This window comes from Anneissia japonica, unplaced genomic scaffold (assembly GCF_011630105.1).
Source record: "Anneissia japonica isolate Jap-2015-1 unplaced genomic scaffold, ASM1163010v1 scaffold288039_len1115542_cov189, whole genome shotgun sequence".
NCBI lineage: Eukaryota > Metazoa > Echinodermata > Crinoidea > Comatulida > Comatulidae > Anneissia > Anneissia japonica.
Window position 1 is genome coordinate 620,858 of NW_022726160.1, and position 6,762 is coordinate 627,619.

Genomic DNA, 6,762 nt, shown 5'->3' on the forward strand with positions numbered 1-6,762 from the left:
TCTCATCGTCACTTCACTACTATACAAGTGAGATTTTTGGCTACAAATGACAAGCAATAATTTGACTACATATGCCTATTCGATACTAGTACAGCTACTCACTATGCGACATATTATTATTGCTCTCTGTGACACTTTCGAATTAAAGAATTTTCAGTGAATTACCTACTGGCGCCACTGATTCATAAATGGTGATCACACAATATAAAAATATAATCAAGAACTATAAAGCGTTTTTTCAGTTGAATTTTTATGGTAAAAAAAATCATCGTACCATGCAATGACGGGCGGTAGAAATACCTGACAGAAGAATCTTTTGAAAATATATTTGAACATGCAAATGATACATTTTCAGATTGTTCATCTGGCGTGTGGGGAAAGATTTCTACCGTGACGATTAAGCACTAAATCAATCTGCTTGATGTAAGCAGATGTGTGTATGCCAAAAATATTTACTGATCCCTGACAATAAGGACAAATCTGAAACGCAGTTGATCACAGTTTAAATTATCAATCAAAGTTCTGTAGAACCACAGGCAGTAGTAGTAGCGTAGTTCCGTCTAGATTGCGTGTTAGAATTGACTTACCACATAGCACATCCTTGTTTGATTCCAACAAATGGGCTTGGGCTGTTGGTCTGTTAAAGTACTCTTCACGATTAAAGGCTAGTACAAGTCTGTAGCCGTTGACTACTGGCTTTTCATTGACCATAAACCAGGTAACACACATTCTTCTGTTTAGAAACGTTTTTAAAACTTCCCTGTGAACTTGTCTGCAACTGCCGGTAGAAAGCACTAAGTGCTTATCCCACTTGCAATATAAATTCCAGGTCGCGTTATTGACTAGTATATTATCGGTATATTAAAATAACAAAATTTAACAGATCATTTCTCCATTACTCGTTAAGCCGAAGAGAGAGCCAGATTTAATAACTGGCTGTCAAATTGTTTCACACCGTTTAACCACACGACAAAGGGAAGCAGTTTTTGGTCACTTATTTGTATAGTGATGAATAATATATTATTCATCACTATACAATAAGTGACCCCGACAAATTGAAAGTAAGTAACAAACCATTTCAAGCAGTTTGAATAAGAACTGGTTAATCTTGTAAGTTCAACAAGAATAATTGTAATATATGTAATTGAAATAATTAATTTAAAATAATTTGTAAATACCCTAAATTTTAATTCTAATTATCTATTAATGTATAACTCATTATCAATTAAAACAATCTTTATTAGTAATAAATTGAAATACAGTGCTTTTAAGTGACATTTGTTGATGTTATCTTTTTACAAAGTAACTGGTACTGGTACTGGTACTGGTACTGCAGTGGTATGGGCATTTATAATGCGCCTCTTCCTTGCGATTATAAAGCGCAGTTTTTTTCCCTGGTCATTGGTAATTAGGAGTGTATTTTTTTTTAATATTGTAAATACAAAGTTTTCAGCCTTCACCAAATCATGTGAATAATAAGCTAAACTTATATAAAAGAGTCTGCTAAGTAAAGAGTTTACTTAGCTAAGACAGCCAGGGCTGTCCCGATACGAAAACCGGTGGTACAGCTGACTATTATACATCAATGATATTTTAACTGTTCTGAAATTCTGTCACTTATAATATTTGCTGATGATTAATTAGCACATTAAGATATAAAACACCTGATGAATCTTATTAATACTGAAATTGACAAAGTTAATGAATATTTTAAATGTAACAAATAGCTGAATGTAAATAAATACGTACTTCTTTATCTTTCGATGTAAAAAGCGGAAAATAAACACTTTTAATTAATGGTAAAGAACTTGAAAGAGTGTATGTGACACGTTGATGAATACGTCTCTTTTAAAGAACAAATAAATGTCTCAAAAATGTTTTGGTATTGTACAAGGTGAGACATTTTCTCCCTTTTAATGCATTACTTTCTATATACAGATCCCTAATTGAACCAATTTAAAAAAAATATATTATTATTTATTCAGGTAAAAGATACAATAACACAAATCAATAATTCAAACAAACACAATATTAACAAGCACATTAAAAATACCAGCCATTAGCTGCCAGGAAAGCACAAAAGCAGCCTAAACCAATGTAACTATGTGTCCTCCAAGTAATGACTACTAAGATAATACAAATAATATAAATTACTGATTATTATATTAGGCCTATAATTTATACATATTGGTGCTAATAATAATTTAAATATTAAAACTGGTATGCATAACTATATTAGAAATAAATATTTATACAGTAGAACAAATTATATTATGAAGCTAAATGAATTATTGAATATGCCTATTAAATTTCTATAATTTATACATAGACTTTATATATATTTATAATAACTTTAATATTATTAGAAATAAATTCTTATAGTTTATACATTAATAATAAGTTATATATTTATGAACCAAAAAGATAAGATTAAATTTTACATTCTTTAGTCGATCTACATTTAATCAACGGGTAAATATTGTTCTCTCAGTTTACTTTCAAATGTACTCCATTTGGGCTCCAGCTAGATTTTATTGGCCAACTTCGTCATTTTTGTTGAATTCAAAAAAGTTAGGTGCCATTTTTTTATCCACGTCATTAGCAGCCATTTTGAATTTAAAAATGGCCGACACGCCACATAAACATAGTTATATTTGGTGTCAACGCAAAGGGAACTATACATTGTGATCATTTTATCCCATTACACCTATACACCTAAAAATACATATTTACAGAGATATAGACCAATAAATAAATCCACATGACCCAAAAGGTAGAAAGGTCAAAAAATAAAACTCACCAAAATTTATCGTGTTTGGTATTGGAAAGCTCTTCCGATGTTTTGCAATACACATATATCAGAAATGGTGTAGTTTTCCAATAATTGTCCTATAGTCCAATTGTGGCATACAGTATTAAAATTTAATAGGACCCAGTTGTGTCACGCTTGTGAGCTCTCGGTGTGGGCTCCTACCTAGCACTTCACTACCTAGTCTTAAACGTGGTGTAACGCATGTGCTTTCTGGGCCAAGTCCCAGTCCAAATGGGCCCCGAAGTGGCAACGGGGCCCTTCTTACTACTGTATTACTCTACATTATCATTATAGAGTGTATGAATAGGCCTACACTAGCAAATAACCTCATGAAGAAAACAATGAGTAAACAAATGTATGAATTTACACAATTTACAATTAAGACAAAAATCTATTTTAGGTGTGTTATAAAACTAATAGTGAATGTTTTTTATTCGCACAATGAAAAGAATATTTCCATTCGTTGAAAGATTGACTGTTCCTTGCAGCGCATGAAAATATTCTTCCCATTGCGCTCATAAACATTAATGATTTGTATAATGACTATGTTCATGGTTTTCAAATAAAGACAAAATATTAGACAAAATATATTAAAGATATTTAAAATACTATATAGAAAATGATTTATGAAATACAACTTATATTACGTACTTTCAATCTATGAATAAAAATAGATCGATACCACAAAGGAAAAAAATATAAGTTTGTTTTGTTTTTTGTTTTGTTGACCAAATGTCATTTATTCAATAATCAAATATTTATAAGTACATCATTGTAAAATTAAAAAGAAACATTATATAATACACAGAATGGCTTTCTAAATTTTTAATGTCGCGGAGTTATTATAAGAATACTGGAGCGATAAAAGAGCTGTATTACTCTCATAACGTTATTAGAATGTTATTATTTTACGTCTTTGATCTAGTAATACTTTTTTTTATTCTTTATTGCAATTTTGGAAACAAAATTGAAGTTTAACACAGCAGTAACTAATCAATAAAAAAAACAACAACACGAGGAATCACAGAAACAACGGCAGCAATACATTCAGAATAAAAGTGCAAAGTTGAAAATATAATATACAAATAAAAACGATTACAAATGAAGTCAAAAACTTTTTTCTTATATTATTATATTAATTAAAATTCCATGTAAAAAAATAATAATTACTTAACGGCCTATACATTGCAATTTATTTAATTTAGTATAAATACAAAAATACAGGGAAACGTACAATTTAATATATAAAAATAAACAAAGTTATCATTATATACAAGACTTTTTTCGAAATTATAAGAAAAATTAAAATTCCAAGTTAAGTACAAATAATAATTACTTAAGTACATTGCAATTTATTTAATTAAGAAATACAAAAATACAGGGAATATTCAAATTAATATATATAATTAAATATATATAAATAAAATCCTATGAAGTTAAAAAAAATGAAAAAGGGGGAAGCTATAAAGCCTTCCAATTTTTGAACATTCCACATTTTAAGTATGAATTTTGATCGTTCAGTATTAACACTTGGTGTGAAATTGCGAAGATGACGTAAATTGTACCAATGAAAAGGAGAATTCAGACGGTGTTCGTTAAACTTTAATTATCGTCATGCATGGGCCGAGGTTGTGTAGAGGTTGGCAGAGCCGTAGATAGAGAGAGTTTGGCCAACTTGGCGCATGGGCGCCATGTTGTCACCAAACAGCGTGCGCGCGTATTATAGCTTTATAACATTTTATAAAACACAGATGCTGCATAAACTTTCTTTCATTATTCTGTTCATGGGGACAATTCAATTATGGGATTTTAACATATCATTGTAAATATCATATACTGTATAATCATATTTACCTAACTTTGGAATTAATTAATCAGTGACATGCTGTAATATTTCGAGGAGATAAAGTGAGGACGATTCTTTATTTTATTATTTTTTTTTTCCGTTACGGTAATACGATTAGGCTATCTTTTTGTTTTGAAAGTCTATCATCTAGGCCTACCTAGTTGCTAGCAGCCTACTCTATAAAGCAGCTCCTAAGAGTCAACACTGCAGAGGAGAAAGGTTGGTTGTGCAGACAGAGTAGGTTTGTGAATCGTCGGCGATAATATGTTAATTTCGCCTGTAAATGAATGATAAAAATATTAATAACATGAAAGTTTTCTAATTGTATCTAGGCCTCTAGGCCATGACTTCGTAAACTTTAATTTATGAAATAAAATATGCTGGTCATCTTCAAACCAACAAATAGCCTAGGCTTATTTGTAAATTCTAATCTAAACAATAAATCAAAGTTGAAGAATTATTACATTGAGAGAAATTTTTGTACAACATATGCCTAGTCATTCATAATCAAGAAGCTAGGCCTTGTAAGTAAAATAGCAGCATTCTCCACACTTCTGTTTATAATTATTAGTGAGTTATAATATTATCATTATTACTGTATTATTATTCATTATTTACTATTCATTGAAATTTTGATTTGTAATTTGTAAAACATTTAAACGTTTTGATTTAAAATATGTATTTATTAAAACAATCAACATATTATACAATTAGGCCTATATCTTTAAAATATATTTTTATCTTTAAAATCTTTAGTTGCACAATTAATTGATCGGTAAAGCACAATTTGGCATGTTTGCATAGCACAGGACTCCTTGGACAAGTTTTCGCTTTTATTGGAGGATTCAATTTTTATTTTTAATTATAATTTAAGCTACCTTTGACTGATACTTCATGTAGCTTTCTGGAAATTTAGTTATATAATTTAACAGCAAAGTGCAACTTTGCATGTTTTTATAAATCATTGCTGCTTGAAAATTCTTCCTTTTTTTTTTTATTATCATCGTAATTAAGCTGATTTAAGTGCTACCTTAAGGTGTTCGGCCGAAGAAGTACCGAAATTTAGGCCTGTCTATGCCTAGTAGTAATAGGTGGATATTATTACCGCGAAGTGGAGCAGGCGGTACATGCCTTATAATTTACTACGTGGATAGCGAGATTTTTCGATCGCCATGCAAAGTTAAATTAAAATCCTAAATCCTCCTCCTTTTTGGAATTTAAGGAAATTAATACATTTTTGTTTCTTTATTGGATCGATTGCAGCAACCCCAAACCCAACATAACGGTATTTCACATTATATATCATTAATCATCTATAATAACTGCTAACTTCCTACCCTATCGCGTTGTTTTGTTTTGGTGACAACATGGCCGGTGTAAGTCACGTGATTGAAACCGAGTTGGCCAAACTCTCTCTATCTACGGCTCTGGAGGTTGGTATAGCGAGCGCCCCTTTCGGTAGAAAATGTCTCTAAAAACATGGCTGCTCGCACACAGAATTTTGACAGTTAGGCCTAACTCAAGAACGTTTCTAAACAGAAGGATGTGTGTTACGTGGTTCATGGTCAATGAAAACCCAGACGTCAACGGCTACAAACTTGTACTAGCCTTTAATCGTGACGAATACTTCAATAGACCTGCAAGTCCCGCCGATTTTTTAGAATCAAACAAGAATGTACTGTGTGGTAAGTCACCTGACACCACAGGCTGGTCTTGCTCTTTTTACGCCGCAATATGATCGTGTCTAGGGGTATTCCGTGTCTAGGCACTAGGCTAGGGCTAGGCAGTAGTTGTAGGCCTTGACCGTGTCTACGTTTCATCGGTTCCTGTGGCCCAGGTCTACTAATAATACTATACATACCTACACTTCGCGAGATGATTTTACCTTGAATTTACCTTGAACCATAGGACTTGATTGAGAACTTAGCTCATTTGTCCCTCCATCGTCATTCGTACAAACTCATCAGTTACGTACGGGCGAAACTTAAATTGGTGGTCAGACCAATATTTTGAAATACCCGATTTAAACTGATGGACAGTAGTAGAATCAACCACCCAACTGGGCAGGGCATTCCAATCATCAATTACTCTAACTGCATAAGAG